The sequence below is a fragment of the Tyto alba genome, unplaced genomic scaffold (genome assembly GCF_018691265.1).
Source record: "Tyto alba isolate M040663 unplaced genomic scaffold, T.alba_DEE_v4.0 Super-Scaffold_40, whole genome shotgun sequence".
NCBI classification, from domain to species: Eukaryota; Metazoa; Chordata; class Aves; order Strigiformes; family Tytonidae; genus Tyto; species Tyto alba.
Genome location: NW_024881316.1, coordinates 40,936,750 through 40,954,191, shown reverse-complemented (window position 1 = coordinate 40,954,191; position 17,442 = coordinate 40,936,750).

Below are 17,442 nucleotides of genomic sequence, written 5' to 3'. Positions count from 1 at the left end.
AATTACCAATTTGGATTAAATAGATAAATGAATAAAATTGGACCATTGTTTTTTCAGTGATAGAGGATGGAGATCAGACTCAAACAACGCAAGGCATGCTAACACCTAAATGAGATGCTTAGATTTAGCATGTTGATTTAGAAAATCTGAGTTAGTCATCTTAGGCTCTTAACATAAAGCTACTTCTGAAGAGCAGGTCTTCTAGCCTCCACACTGACTGTGGAGCCTTCTAGAACTGGACAATAACTAACTAATTGTGCTGTTTAACTTAGGGCTATTAGAGACAGAATACAACTACCCTAACTTTAGGCACCTACAAGCCAGTTTTCTGCCTCTAAGCTACATCTGTAGTCCATGCAGAAAAGCAAGATGGTTAAATCTCCTTCCAGGACACCTGTTCTATTAAGTCTTTCCCTAGATATGCCTATTTGTCTCCACTGACTTAGGCTTACACAGGTAACTTCTGAATGTGCACATTTCGAATAAATGAAAGTCATCATAGCTGGCTTAACCCATTTCCCATCAAGTTACAGAAGTGCATATATACATACAGCAATATGAGAAAAATATCACTTATTTGCACTGACTGGACCATTATTGTGTATTTATTTATGTGTCTGATTTAAAAGTTGTTTTTTTTTTTTTAATGTCACCCTAAGAAAAATCCTGAAATTCCTGAGAATTCACAAATCATGAGAGATTTGTAACTTGAGCGGGCAAAAAATACATATTTGCTTATGTGAAGCACATGACTTTATCACAGTGGCAAGTTTAAATCAACACCTGAATGGCTATGCTGTGGCTCTGTTCCCTTCTTCCCCTCCACCTCACACAAGATCTCTACTGGAAGTCAGAAAACTTTCAGCTTAGTTTTCAAAACTATCTTATGTCACAGAATGACTCACCCTTCCTATTTGACAATTTGTGTGTATGACAAGTAATATTATATCATACATCATTATACACATGAAAACATGAATATGTTCTACTTACAAATCTTGACCATGAAATATGAAGACACCATTATCCTAGTTTTCATTTCTGAGACAGGCAATAGAGAAAACCTTATTCAGTGTGGACTACTGAGACATGTATGTAAAAAAAAGAATATTGTTTTATTTGCAGAAATACCCTGAAAAGCTTCCAAGGACCTTAAAAACCAGTCTTGCTTCTAGTTATATTATACCTTACAGGAACAGGAAGAAGAGATGTTGCTTGTGCCGTTATGAGGATAACAGCAAGATCAGTGTAAAAATGCTCCCATTTCCTCTGATACTTAAAACAGCTGGAAGATGAATTTGATGATCAAGGAACACTCATTCAGTCCATATTTGCAGGCTAGCCTGGCATAGAATGAAATACAGAATCTGCTCTGAAACTCTGAAATATCCCAGAGTAAAACTAGGAGAATTTTCAACACTCCAACACCCATCCATCTCTGTGACCTAGCCCATTAAGGCCTCCTCAGGTAACTACGTCAAAAACTATGTAGAGACCTATAGTTATATAGCCAATATTTTTTATTATCTCTGCTAACAAAAATTTACACACACCTAAGCCCTTCTCCTATCCTCGCATTTCTCCATAACTGCTCACCGCAGACCATGTGGGATGCACTTACACTGAATGCTATCACAAGGTGTATGAAATCTGGAGGCCCTTAATATCTATCCCAAAATATCCACAGTGTCCTTATAAATGGCATACATTCACAGTCACTCAGGAAGCCCAAACAGGCAGCTGAAAATCTCCTAGGTGCTTGTAAGAACCTCTGGACATCTTTGTGGCTACAAGACAGAGCTACCAAAAGCTTTGTAACATGCTGTAGCTACTCGACATGGTCATGTGCACAATGTAAGCATCTACCATTGCCCCCCTCTCTGCAACTCGATTACCCAGAGGCACTTCTATCAACAACTAATGTAGATGTGCAATTCTTACCACCCAGAAGCTGCCTGCTTCACCAAGTATGATGCAGCCAAACACCTCTCTCCAGTCAAGTTCTTTGAAGTGGTCAAAGAGTGTCTTGCATCCATTGAGGAAGAACAAACTTATAAAAAAACACCCTCTTCATGCACAGATGCTGTTGTTCATATCTCATGCCTAATAACAGGTTATTCTTGTTCTTTACGATCCAAGAAGAAAAAAGATATGCACACAAATGAAGCATATATGTGTGTCTTTGTAAATATAGATCAGAATATCTTTTATGTGTGAGTCAAGTTTTGTCCTGTAATATAGGAAATAAAAGCCTTCCCAGAAAACGGTGTCATGCAGACTTCTAATCTTTATTATCCCAAGTGAGATGATGAAGTTACTTTTGTTCTCCACACAAAAGTGGGTGCAGTGAAAATTGTGTGTGAGTTGCCAGCACATTTGTGTTTTGAAGGGTTATTGATGTGAATAGCAGGTGAAGTGTAAAGAAAAGGCTCCAGCTGTTTCTTGTTTTGAATCCTTTCGTGGTGCAAGCACTGAGAGTAAATACTGGAATGGGAAAAGTTAAATTCATAAGTGTCCCAGTTACACTCAAGAGAAAAGAATTAAAACCCTTTTTTGTTGGTGTGCCATGCAGTTCTGCAACATTGATTTTATTCACACATAGTGCACAGCTGTTTATTGAGTCTGACCCTTGAGGGGACGCCAAAGAAACACTGGAAATGAAACCACTCAGAAAAAGACAGTTTTCCTTTCCTGTTTACTTGATAGATGTTTCATATTAAAAAAAAAAAAAAAAAAAAAGGAAGCATTTCTTATATAACAGTGACTTGCAAATCTTTGTTTCAAATATTAGCATAATTATTCCAATACTTCTGATGTTTTCCCCATCTGATTCTCCAAAACAGTTGCTTTCACTGAAAAATGAAAATAGTGGAGAAGCTACTGTTGTTATTGTTTAGGAGACTGTAAAATAAAACCAAGCAATGCTGTCCTTTATTAGAATGATTTAGTAACCAGACCATCTCACTTTTTTCTATTGCCTTAAACACTGCTATAACCATCCTTGAATATGTCATTCCTATTCTGTTTGATTGTTTTGTCAGAATAAGAAATATAAAATACATAATGGATTCAAATAAAGAGAGATTGAAATGAAGTGAGCACCTTTAAATCCCTGCAGATCCAATTTTGTGGGTAGGGAGGATGACTGGGAAGTTGTTGCCTGAGTACTTTTAGCTAGACTCTTGCAGAACCTCCCTTACTTAATACAATACTTCTTGAATAGTACAGTACTGTTATTGGAATATAAAAATTAAATAAAAATGTGAGCCATCATTTCAGAACTGAAACTTTTCTTTAAATTAGTAATACCGAAGACAATAAACATACAAAAAATTATGCCTCACCTCCTCTTACTCCTTAGGTGCCTCAAACATGCCAGTGGCAAGACCTGCACACCTGAAAGCGATTTCCACAGCCACAAATTCAGTATTCAGTGCTGAGCAATTTATCACAAGAGAATGATAGTCTACTAACTTGAAATGGCAGATGTCTATACTTTGAGACTCTTGGTGGGGGATTCAGATTTAAAAATTCCTTTTCCTTTAGTTTACTTTATCTTGCTATAGACTTGGTTCTAGTATATATGCCAAAAATTGAAATTCTAAGTCTTTGAGTAAAAAGACACGAGTGGTTGAGTGAATAGAGAAGAGAGAAATGTTCTTCTCCTGAAGGACAGTGTGATAAAATCATAAACTATTGTGAGGATGTTACCAGCAAAACTAGTGTTTGAACCTCTTGTAGGTTTAAAGAGCCAGGTCAAGGGGACTTGACAGAACACAGAATCCAAGATATAACCAGAGACAGAGCTGTCAAGGGCTCTGAAGACAGTTCAAACTGTGTTGCTTAAAGAAAGAGTCAGTGGAAGATTTGAATGAAGAAATGACTGATAGATCAGAAAAGCAATTTCTAGATCTTTGTATTAAGAATGATAAATAAATGCAAAACATTATTACTTTCCTACAGGATGATCAGTTGGCAATCATAGTAGTGGTGTGAAAAATGCAGATTTAAATTAAAAAAAAAAAAAAAAAAAAGTAATTGACATATCCGGTTTAGAGTTAGAGAGAAATATGTTCCAATGTGTTAACTTTCAGATTACTGCACCAAGCAAATGGGTACAGGTTTTTCTTCTTCCTTTTTAAGCCATCTAAGCTGGAGGTCAAATGTTTGGATAAAAGAAAGTCTATGCAAATTTGTCTTTTGCTGTACATAGACTATCTTTTCCTATTATATTATTTCTGAGTTTTATGTTAAAGTTATAATGCTCTTAATCTTCTCTTCTGTGATATCTACAGTAACAAGGACAATGGTGGAAACCTTCAGCCTGAATAGTTCAGCAGCTTAGGCCAGAATATGCATTGATCAAATGCAAATAATGTCCATGACAGTCTATGTTATTCTGATTTATCAACAAATCTCAAAAGCTGTATTTAAAAAAAATAATCTCAATAAGGGGTTTAATAGTTTGCTGCAATTAATGCTCTTCTTTGGCTTAAACATACTGTCCAATCATTAAATAAGCTCTATGAACCTCACTGCCCTTTAAAGAAGCTCTTGAAAGTCTTTTCCTCTGAAATACACAGAACAAAATAGTGTAAATTTAAAAAGAAAGGTAAAGAGTAAACTACCCATTCAAACCTGCAGATTATATAACAGTCTGCTTTTATAAATCAAATCTCAGTAATATAGAGTTGAAATCTCACCTTGAAGAACTGCAGATTGCATCATCATAGAAGATCTAATGTAGATAAGAAGATGAACCCTACAGATGTGAGCACAAGCTTTCCCTCACTTAGTATTTCACACTAACACTGGTACCAAATGAACTGATTTTCACATACAATAGTATGAGTCATGTTAGGCAATTTTCAGATCTTATTTTAAGGGCTAGATTCTCCTCCTTCTAACCATGTTGAATAATATTTTACTGCACAAGTGATCCACTCTAAGATATTGATAAAGAATAATAAAAGCAGGAGAAGCTGTCCTTAGAGTGTTACACATCACTCATGTACAAACAGCACTAAAGCACATGGTTTTATCATTAACAACATAGTTCTGTTTTTTATTTCAAAAGTCTTTGCTTATTTTTCTAATGATTCATAATGAACTCCTTAAGAAGTCAAACTGCCAAGCACAAAAGACCTCCAAGGGCTGAAAGTTAGAAAAAACAAATTCATAATACAACTAAAGATGCACATTCCCAATTACAAATAGTTAATTAGCCATACTGAATACTGTCATGTGATAACTTAAAATTAAGATGGAATGGCTTTCCAAAATTTGTTCTACATTTCAAGCAAAAATCGGAAAATTTATGAGGATAATAGATTAAAAATCCTTATTCCTGTACTGAAAACTGAAAGCCCATCCAGACCTAGCTGGCCTAAGGCACTCCAACTCTTTTCAACATCATGCAAGGGATGAATGTGACCTAGCATCATATTTAGATGCAGTAGTAACCCTAGCAGAACTCACTGGGTACCTATTCACAGCTTTATAAGTAACTGCAGGTTTACATCCCAAATCTAGAGTAAATAAAAATCTGTAACAAATTCCTTAACCATCCAGCTACCATGCACTAGAAATCCAGCTACTTGATTATAAAGTCCTTTGGGATCTTTAAAGCTGATTTTCTAGTAGTTATTTGTTTAACTTTCATTTTCCTTCTTTTGAAACACTGCCAGTTACCATTATTCTACCAGTGTCTCCTTCCATCCCACAACTCCCTCCCACTGCTACAGAAGAATATTGTGTTTGTCTCCAGGCCTAAAGTGGATGTCACAGACCCTGGCTTGAGTCTTAACTCCACTTATTCTTTCTTTCAAATGAACAGGTTTTAAATGTATCTGCTGATGGGATATGCCAGATGAAGCAATAGGGTTGTCATCCCTTCTTCTGCCCAAAACCCTTCAGGATGAAAATCAGGGAATACACTAAGCACATTAAAGTGCAGAATAACAGAATACTGGGGTAATCCCTGAGAACCCTCTCTTCCCCATCCCCACTACAGCCTCATTCCTCACATGCCTGCAGCTTTCATTGCTGTCACCCAACACTCACGTTCACCCTTTTAAACCACATCTATATGGATTTGTTTACCTGTCCAAGATCACCTCATCCCTATTTTTTCAGCTAAACTTCTGCACAAACTAAATAATCTGATTCACAGTTCCAGCATTTCATTTCTTTTATTCACTTAGAACTCAGCACCCACATTTACTCACTTATCACCCCTTTCCAACTAAATAGTCTGCAGCTGTAAAATGGTATTATTGCTGATCAGAGTGGCACAGAAGGGTTTAATGTCCCTGCCCCATTACTGAAATTCTGCAGCCAGATTAGTTACAGGGCAATGGGTCCTCACCTCTTCCTACATCCTCTTCATTGCATAAAAATGGAAAGAAAGATGGTGGAGCTCACAATTATTTTTCTTCCCCATATTAGTAAATAGCTAGGCTGGAAAACCAATCTCCTCCATAAATTTGTAGATTATTATAGATGGCACTGCCTATTAGTATTTGCATTTAGGGACTTTCACTTACAAAACCCCATGCAATTATGTCTTTGCTATTAACTATGCTACACAAAGATAAATGTTATTTAAACCTGCTGCAAATTCTAAAGGCCAAAGAGTTTTTATAACTAGGTCATTTTTAATAACAATAATTCAAGATTGGTCAATTCCCTGCCATTTAAAAAGAGGAATCAGGCAGATGGAATATATTTAACTTTAATAAATTCCATCATTTCATGAAACAATTCAGCATTATATTGCTAAATCTTATAATATAGGCTTCTCTTTTTTCAAACAATTAAGACTTAGCCTCCTCAGATCAGCTTGGGAAACTTTTCACTGCAAGAATTATCTACAAGAAGACCTGAAAAAATAAATAGGATTATTTTATTTTTGTGCAAATGGCTTCTTATGCTGATATCTTCTGTCTTTTGTAGCTTCAGTTTAGGAAAAGTTAATGCAAAGTCTCCACCTGGTGGCCAACCGTATTTTGGTGAAATCGAAACATTCTCCTACCTGGTTAACATATTTTAATCTCTTGCCTACTTTGTCAAGCCACTGCTTCAAATTATACAGGGACAAAAATGGGTTGCAGAAACAATATCCCTAATCTACTGAGTATACAACGCTATTCAAAAGTACCTCCCAGGTTTGTAATTTTGCACTGGTTTTGTCAGTGTCTTGTCATTCAGTTTTGATACATACAACCCCCAAGGAGCCCAAGAAGGTGGCAAAAATGCGGGGGAAGGTTTTACAGGGTAGTATGCAATACAAACTGAAAAACCCTACAAGTATCTCCTGTCAGAAACTGAAAAATTTATAGTAAATTTGGAGATAAGGAATGGGACACCCTCTGAGCTAAAGGAAAATAAAATAAAATAAAATTATTAGAGGAAGACGACAGTTGTCAAAGAACAAAGCTCAGTGCAGTGGGTTTACCCTGTCTGGACACCAGGTGCCCACCAAAGCTGCTCTGTCACTACTCCTCCTAAGCTGGACAGGGGAGAGAAATATAACAACAGGCTCATGAGTTGAGATAAGGACAGGGAGAGATCACTGTGATTATCATCACAGGCAAAACAGACTCAACTTGGGGAAATTAGTTTAATTTATTACCAATCAAATCAGAGTAGGATAATGAGAAATAAAAACTAAAAACCTTCCCCCCACCACTCCCTTCTTCCTGGGCTCAACTTCACTCCCAATTTCTCTACCTCCTCCCTCCCAGAGGGTCAGGGGATGGGGGTTGTGGTCTGTTCATCACCCACACTCTCTGCCGCTCCTTCCTCCTCAGGGGAGGACTCCTCACACTCTTCCCTGCTCCAGTGTGGGGTCCCTTGCATGGGAGGCCTCCATGAACTTCTCTGAGTCCTTCCCACAGGCTACAGTTCTTCACAAACTCCTCCAGTGTGGGTCCCCCACGGGGTCACAAGTCCTGTCAGAAAACCTGATCAAGTGTGGACTCCTCTCTCTCCAGGGGTCCACAGGTCCTGCCAGGACCCTGCTCCAGCACCTGCTTCACATGAGATAACAGACTCCTTTGGGCATCCACCTGCTCTGGCGTGGGGTCTTCCACAGGCTGCAGGTGGGTATCTGCTCCACCACGAACCTCCGTGGGCTGCAGGGGCACAGCCTGCCTCACCATGGTCTTCACCACAGGCTGCAGGGGAATTTCTGCTCTGGTGCCTAGAGTACCTCCTCCCCCTCCTTTTTCATCAATACTCATGTCTGCAGAGTTGTTTCTCTCACATATTCCCGCTCCTCTCCCTGGCTGCTGTTGTGCAGGTTTTTTTCCCCTACTTAAATATGTTATCCCAGAGGCGCTACCACCATCACTGATGGGCTCAGCCTTGGCCAGCGGTGGGTCCGTCTTGGCGTTGGCTGCACTGGCTCTGTCAGACATAGGGGAAGCTTCTCGCAGCTTCTCACAGAAACCACCCCTGTAGGCCCTCTGCTACCAAAACCTTGACACACGAACCCAATACACTCATAAAATTCATCTAACAGTATCATTGAAAGTGGTGAAATTTAATCACAATTTTAAAGAAGTCTGTGCACTTGCCATGCATGATGGTTGAATGGTCACTTAGCAGTGTAGCAGTGGATGACAATACACAATCTGGTGATGAAAATATTTTTTATTATGAGATTGAACTTGAATAATTATTGGCCAAAAAAATCTGTTCCAAGTAAAAATTAAAAAAAAAAAAATAGTAATTGTTTAAATGTACTATAAACGACAAGGTTTTTTCTTGATGAAAGCATTGCAACTCTACTGTAAGATTAATGTGAATGCTGCATAAATATATTTCAAACAACTTAATTTCCCCTCTTTAAGTCTTCCTTGAAACATTCTTGGGCATGATCCAGCCCTTCATCATTAATCTTCTGTTTTGAGCATCTCTGGTCAGCTAAGACCATCACTGGTACAATTGTTCATTGGTTTTGACAGGCACAAAAATAATAGCATGCCGTAATCAGCAAGACAGCTTTGGATCTAATGATCCAAAATTAAATTAATGTTTACAGTCCCTTTGGCATCAGCTATCAATCATAACTTGTTGGAGCAGATAGTATGGATTCATATTGTAGAATTGTAAATTTATAGGCCATTGGTCCTTTCGTCATTTTGATAGTTTGCACCCTGATTGAATACTTGCAAAAAGAAAATCAAATAGAATGCCATAAAGACTAGCAAAATTTTTTGTTTAATAGAAAATCTTTTCTAAAGCTGCTGAAGAAGAAACTGTCTCCTCTCATGGAAGTAAACATTACAAATAAGCAAAGATCAGATCATATATACCTTATGAGTTTATAATGGAGACTAAGGTAGGGATCAGAAACAAAAATGTTGAAGAGTTTCCATGTGAACGGGTCAGAAAATTTCTGTGAAACTGTATAATGCTGCTCTTTCCAGAATAGCAGGTGAGGAAGCCTAGCGGTCATCTCGGATACGCAGTTAGTAATGCCAGTGTAACCATTCTCCTACATCCTTTTCTTTTGGGACTATTCCACTTTGTATTAAATAGCTATACAGTCACTGAGGCAGAGAATAATGAAGTCTCAACAAATATATATGGACTTTTAAAGAGCAGCTTCAAGATTAACCTCCAGGTTCCCTCGTATACCCATCCAAACTGTGGCTCAGTCCCAGATAGGGCCTGAGATTACCCTCCAGCATACACGACTCTGCACTCTACAGGTACACTGAGATCATCACCTGCACCATTCCTGTGGACAGAAGTGAGCATCACGACCACAGTAGCTTTCAGGGCACCCATGGATATATAGAGTCAAGGTTGTAACAAACAACAATCACCTTAACTGTAAATTTTTAACTCTAAAACCAAACAGAAAAATGAAGGCATTTGTGGAGATACTTTTATCTTTGTCAAGTTATTCCTAATGTTATACTTAAAAAGCTATTATTTTTACTCACATTCAGTGTGACATGCATCAACACAAAGACCTATAAACTCTTATTACAGGAAAAAAAAAAAAAGTTCATTTTAAAATCACACAGAAGTATTGTAGAAGGAGAAGCACCTACAAAACATTCTCATATAAGAATGAACAAGACTCTCACAGATTCACCACATTACAGAATAATTCAGAAGCAAAAAAATCCCTTTGAGGTCATCTCCTTCAGCCTTACAGGAAACAGCCCAACCTTGCTCCCTTCAGGCACTTCATCTAATCTAGTTTTAAATAAGCCACATAATGAGGCTTCTACAGCTTCCCCTGGGAACTTATTCTACAGCCTAATAGAACTCATTTTCAGGAAGTTTAAATTATTTTTAATTTCCTCCCATTACTTCTAGTTATATATATCATATTATACTTCATGCAGTAAAATTTTTTTGAAATACAGTAAATAATAGTTTTTCTTTGTAAAAAAAGTAACCCTTACCATCATTAATAAGCTTACTCATTTCAACCAGGTTTTCTTTTTCAAATTAATTTAATTCTGGTGAAAGGTTACAAAGTGAAAACTGAATAAAAAAAATCAGTTTAGAGAGAAAGCAGGTGTAATAATGTTGTAAGGTATTCTATAAACCTAGCCCACTCCAAAACTAAGGTTATAAGTACCAAGGACATGTTAGGTGGGTGTCCATTCCTTAAACTGAAAACCTCCTTGTTGAAAAATACTTGGAGTGTAAGAATAAGAGGAAAGGGGCAAAAACCCATCATAAATTCTTACTGCCTGAATGGAACAAACAGACATTGACAAAATAAGCTCCCCCTTCATTAATAAGCCAAATTTACACTCCTAATCATATATACCCATATAAGGCACTTGCTGGGAAAAAGCAATTACACCAGAAGATGTGTAAATTCTAAAGAAAAACTGGGAAAAGGGCTTTTTGATACTGTAGTGTATTGTCTGCCATCATTAAATCACATAATGAAGGTGCCCTTTTATTGACAGTTCTGGTAAAGCGTATTTGTTCCTGGAGAGTGGCATAGAGGTAATTAGGTGAGCCTATACTATACCTATGCTATATTATAGGGTACGTATGTGTGTTGCTATAAAGTAGGCAGCCTGAATATGATATCAAGTCTAGTATTGAGCCCTAATCCAGTTGCCCAGCTGGGACCAAGATCTTGGTTACCACAGAGAAACCACCCGTTCCCAAACTGATTCATCTAAAACTAGTTAAGGTAATAGTTATCAAAGAGTAACTGAAGTTGCAATGGACCTCTCAAGGCCATTTGGTCCAATCCCTGCTCAAAGTGCAGGGGTAACCTGTACTCAAAGCAGGGTTAACATCAAAGCCAGGGCAGGTTGTCCAGGACCTTGTTCAGTCAAGGCTTGGTATCTCCAAAGAATGGAAAATCCACAGCCTCTCCAGGCAAACTGTGCCAATGCTTAGATAGTCTCACCAGGAATATTTTTTTTTTCTTGTATCTGACTGGAATTTTCCTTGCTGCAACATCTGTTCATTGTTCTTCCACCTTCTACTGCACACCCCTGAGAAGAGTCTGGCTTTATTTTCTCTGTACCCCCATTTTAGGTAGTTAAAGGCAATGATTAGACCCAGTCCAGTATGTGGGTAGACTTCCTCACCACACAAGCGTGCTTGCTCACTCATATGCAACCCACTGTTCATCAGAAGCACAAACATTTGGTATTGGATATACCCCCTCTTTCTGCAGAGCTGCCTTCTAGACAGTTGGTTCCCAGCTTGTACTGTTGTACAGGGTTGTTCCACTCCAGATGTCCCTCCCTTGGACTTTTGTGTGTCCAGTTTGCTTAAAAGTGGCCATAGCTCAATCTTCCTATTCCATCCTCAAATACGAGAAAGTGGCAATTTTTAGTGGAAACAAAACAGCAGGAAGTTTAATTTTAAAAATATATTAAAATACTTCTGAAGAAAACTAACAGCATGAATTAAGGTAGATGGACTAAATTTCATAAAATCTTACAGCAAGCATTAAGCAGAACGGTACTGTCCAGATTCAAACTTTTTATTTAAAACACCTTGTTCAGCAGCTGCTGCACCTGCAGGCACCTGCAATTACTAGCTGCCTCCCTGTCTGATTTCCCAGTTCCCCAGGCATTGGGAACTGTGCTCCCAAGCATGCCCTGAACTACTTCAGTCTCAACACCTCAGTGCTTATCTCCCACATACACACAGTTGGAATCCACACGTGGGCTTTTTTAAACATACATCCTTTAAACCTACAGCCAACGATCCAAAAAGTGGGTGTTCTTACTTTCTAGCCCGTAGCGGTCCTCAGTTATGAAAAGGCTCCTTTGAGAGACCACTTCATATAAATCACAGGGCAGTGCTATCAGCCTTTTTTTTTCCTTCTTTTTTTTTAAAAGAGTTGCCAGAGAAGACAGCAACGAACACTTACCAATCAAGAGCTTAACGATTAAATCATTCACCCAGAAAATGAGAGATGTTTTCAGCTTAAGAGTGTCCAAAAACAGAGCTTCTATCACCAAGCTATAATGGCATAAGGAACCTTTCCATTCCCTCCTCTTGAAACTGTTCTACTGTGGACAAAACAGTGAACAGATCACAGAAGCAAGGTTTTAGAGAACACATCTTAATCCCTTTAGTTCTGTTCTCTAGCAGCTACGCTACAAAATCATACCTTTTCCTCTTTTTGCACAAGAAATCCCAAGTGCCTTACTGCACTGTTGCACAGCTTCAGAAAGGAAAGAAACTGTTCTTTCTCAAAATAGCATACAGTCTGTAGCTGCCTTCCCTGGCTTGTTGCTATGGGTTTAATACGAACTTGCTCTTCCTAATAGCTGAGCAAGTGCTGTAAACAGTGCACATTGTACGAAAAATTTGCATTATCTTCTTAACTGGTGGATGTGTGTTATGAATGGCTGCTCACTGTGTTGAATGAGCTATTTGTGGCTGTGTAGCTCAGGGAAAGACTCTTCATAGACAGAAGTCCCTACTTAGACTCCACATAAAGCACCTAGTTCTAGAAAGGTGTAAAATTTAAAATACATTCTCATCCTCATGGTTTTCCATGTCCAATATGTAGATTGTTTTAAATCCTACACCGAGAGGTCAGACTTTTCCCCATACAGTCTACAGGAAGCCTTGACATTCCCCAAAGATTTCTGTGCCTGGGACAGGAAAGCCAATGATGATGCTGCCCAAGTCCTCTGCTGGATCTAGTGCCATAAACTTTTTGTAAGTTGTTACTTCTCAAGAAGCACAAAATAAGGCATACTAAGTTTCAGTCAACTTTTCAGTCTGGCTATTAGAGCAGACTCCACAGCTCACACCACCACACCAGGCAGATGTTTCAGGACATGCTCTAAATGACTCCAGTCCAAAGGGAGAAATGCCTAAGGCAGCCAACCAGAAACACTAAGTACAGCCACATGAGATGCTACCCTTCTTGCAGGTAGGTTCTTCCATCTGCTCATTCACAGCCTTGTAGCTCCTCAGAAAATGAAAAGCCTAATTTGTCCCATACTTTCATGTACTTTACCCTTTAAAACACAAAAGGAGTATATACTCTATCATGAAGTAGGCTGGTGCATTCAATCCAACTGAAGAAAATGCAAAACCAATTTTCTATTTCAGATCAAAGCTGTTGTTTATTTTTCGTGTTTTTAATTTATTTCAGGTGTGTGCTTTAATTCCAGAGCTATCAGTCATTTGATCTCTCTTGCTGAAGGTGTCCTGTTTTGCAGAAAAAGATCCAAGATCAACTAGGGAACATGGATTATGAAAGTCCTAGTGTCTGCTCCCAGAGTTGTTTTATCAATGAGTGTTTCATATAAAGGTGCATAAGAATTCCTTTGAGGAGAAATTGGAGTGTAGGTTTCCCCCTACCCAAGAAATTGTCTACCTCCTAGACTTCTAGAAAAAGAGAGACATATCACAGCTCTAATACTTTTTGTACAGTAAAACACCTTCAAGGGTGTGAGTAGCAAGCTTACAGCTTGAAGGTAGGAAACAAGAGATGAAGGTTTGATCCCTTCGAGGGAGAAGGGGGAATGCTGGCTTAATGCAAAAGTAAGTGAAATTCCACATTACATGGAATGTCAGATTAGAGGAGATCAATGGCTCCCTGGCTTAAAAGAAAATGAACATAATTAAAGAGCTTGATCATATATTATGTGTTAAGTTCAAACTCCTATGAAATCAGGGTGATTAAACACTAAAGAATTAATCAGAATCAAAGGCTGTCATACAGTGTTTTCTCTCTTAACACCTTGGTATTCCTTTAAAGTACAAAAAAGAAGAAAAAAAAAAAAACAAAACAAACACACCAAAAAACCCCAAACATTTAAACCCCATTTTTACTTCAGTTCTTTTTATTTGCAGCAAAATAATTTCACAGAACTAGGTCTAGTTATATTTCAGTCACCCAGTTGGATTCCTAATGTTTACTGCTTACTAAAAATTATTCTGCGATCACAATTTTAATTCCTTCATTATGCAGAGCTAGACATATTAGTCCGAGAAACTTTCTTATTAAATCTGCAGGAATCAAGATAGCTGTCCCTAAAGTCAGTTCAGAGCTGAGTAAGTATTTTCATTATTTTGTTTTTACAATGTTTATTATTATGGAAAAAAATTGATTCTTTAAGACAAATAAATAAAAAATAATATTTTCAACTATGTCTAATTAATTAAGAAATAGAAATTTACTGAGAATTAATGGTAATGTGCATTTTTAAGGTGATTTTTACAATAGCAGAGTTGTTATTTTGGGGGAATCCCTGCTCTCCCAGTAGTACTCAAAGTAATACTTTTGCCCTGGCAGATTGCATCACTCCCCACTTATAAACAACTCCTTGACTTTCTGAGGAAGAAGTCTTTCCTTCCCTCTTCTCATAGCTCCATGTATTTCTGCAGCATACGCACTCTGCAATGTCTCCATTGAACCTCATATTTTACATCAATGTATAAATAATAAAATACAGCTGACACAGGTCTTTAATACCTATGGCATGGAGTGAGAGATCAGATAAAATAGTGATGGACCACACTAGGTGGCAAAACACAACACACTTACTGGTAACCATTTCTATAAAAGCTATGTAAGTAGGTGTCTTAAAATTCATTAATCTTATATAACAGGGATATCTGCACACCTCTAATCAAAATATTTCTTACAGGAAGACTGTAAGTCTGGGACAAGAAGGTGAGCATACATATTCTCAAGAATAATTATCCCTTCAGATTTCTGCAGTCAGCCAACACATGAGCACTCTATATTGTTACAGACAGTCAATGAAAGAGCCAAGTACACTGATGAGTCTACAGCAAAGGAATGTACAGAGTCACTTTTAAACACCTTGGGGAGGGAGAGAGGGGCAGGTGATGGAAGAGATGAGACAGAAAGCAAGTAGTTTAAGCTTCTATTCCCAAACCCACCTCAAGTACCTAAAGGGACATAAACCACCTGGCAGCTGACAGGCTTTCTGTGTACTATTGGGGCATCTCTCCTAACACTCTCTTTCTATAATCACAAGCTGTTTTGCAAAGGTGGCTTTCCTCAGTGAAAGTTTCCAACCATGGCTGCAGAAAGTCAGCCAGAATAACTATGCAGTCCTCATTCGTTTGCCATTTACGCTTCAAGTGCAGAGACAGCTTTAGCGAAACTGGCTAATCACATGCTAAAAAAAGACTTAGGGACTTACATGTGTTTTATTTCAGAAGCAAGGCTTTGGAAACTACTAGGGTATGAAGAGTAGTTGCAGCAGTAACAGGATAATTCATGTGAAAAGGGATCTCTAGGGTTCACTTAGTCAATCTCCTTCTCAGAGCAGGGTCAGCACTGCAGCCAGACCTGGTTTGTCAGAACTTTATGCAGCTGGGTGTTGAAAACTACCAAGGAAGGAGACTACACAATGACTCTGGGAAACCTTCTGCAATGCTTGACTCCTCATTCTGAAAAGGTTTTGCTTTCCCGTCTAAACCTTTCATTTCTATTTATGGCCATTTGTCCCTGTTAAATTTCATCATGTTTCTGCTGACCCATTCCTCCAGCCTCTCCCTCAGGATTACAGACTGTTGTCCTCAAGGTGTATCCCAACTTGGTATAATGTGCAAACTTGATGAGCAAGTACTCCATTGCCTCCTCCAGGTCATCGATAAAGATGTTTAATAGGACAGGACCCAGGTTAGACCCCTGCAGTACTCCACTTGTTAACAAAATCCAGATAGAGCATATCCCATTAACCACTACACTCTGAACCCAACTATTCACACAGCTTTTCACCCATTTGGACCTTGACATCCTAACACAGATACAAGACTAAAAGCATTGCAGACATCAAGATACATGATGTCTACTGTTCTCCCCTCAGGTTGGTCACGCCTGATTTACTCTTGGTAAATCTGTGCCAGCTGTTACCAATCACCTAGTTCTCCTCCATGGTCCCAAAAATGTGTTTCCAGAAGACTTGCTCCATGTTTTTCCCAGGTACCAAACTGGGACCAACTAACCTGTAGCTTCCCAATTTTCTTCCAGGCATCTTTTGAAGATGGATTCAACATTTGTTTTCTTCCAAACATATGGAATCTCCCCTAATTTTTACAAAAGAACATCAGCCAATTCTCTCAGCACCTTTGGATTTAGCATGTCAGGTCCCACGGACTTTTATGGGTTGAGTTGTCTTCTTGTAGTCTTTGACATCCCTTGCAAATCTGTACTCCAGCTCTAGTTCCTCATGCTTATACCCTAGGCTGCAAGCATGTGTATACACACACCTAACACAGCCCCTTTTCTACTGTTTTATTATTCTTGAGGCCTCTCTTGTTCCTATCACACTGCACCCTTTTCTTTCCATGACGTCCACCATTTCCTCACTTGAGAGTCACATTCCATACCCTCATTGTTCATGGTTTAAAGCTTTCCTTACATCGGCCAGCTTGTTGACATAGATGGTCTTTCCTCACTTCATCAGGTGGATCCTCTGCCCAGCAGTCCTCAATTCTCAGAGAGGGTCCTGCCATCATAAAAACAAAATGCCTGTTGATAAGCTGAGCTGCATAACTAGGTAATAATCCACCAGACAATTTGCTCCTCTCCCAGCCTCTTCTCTCCACCATCAAGACTAAGAATGTCCCCTAGATCGCCAGGTATGAGTAAAAGGTCCTGCTGGAGCACTAGGCCTCTTATTTGGCTTAAGGCTTTTGATGGGAACTGGGAGGGCGGTGAAAACTATTAAGGGGTGAAGATATCATGTGAGCACAAACTATATAATTCTGTTGCTTTGGTATTGGAAACTGCACATACAAACCTGCTTGTGCATAGAGTTAGGTAGAAGAGGTAAAGACCAAGTCAGATCATTTGCTCTAGGAAGCATATAAAGTAAATTAAATGTAAGCAGCATGAACCAAATAAGGCAGCAGTCTTGGGGTACAACGCTGATGACATCTAGATGACTACAGTAATATCATACAGGGCCCAGACTGCTTAGGTAACACTGT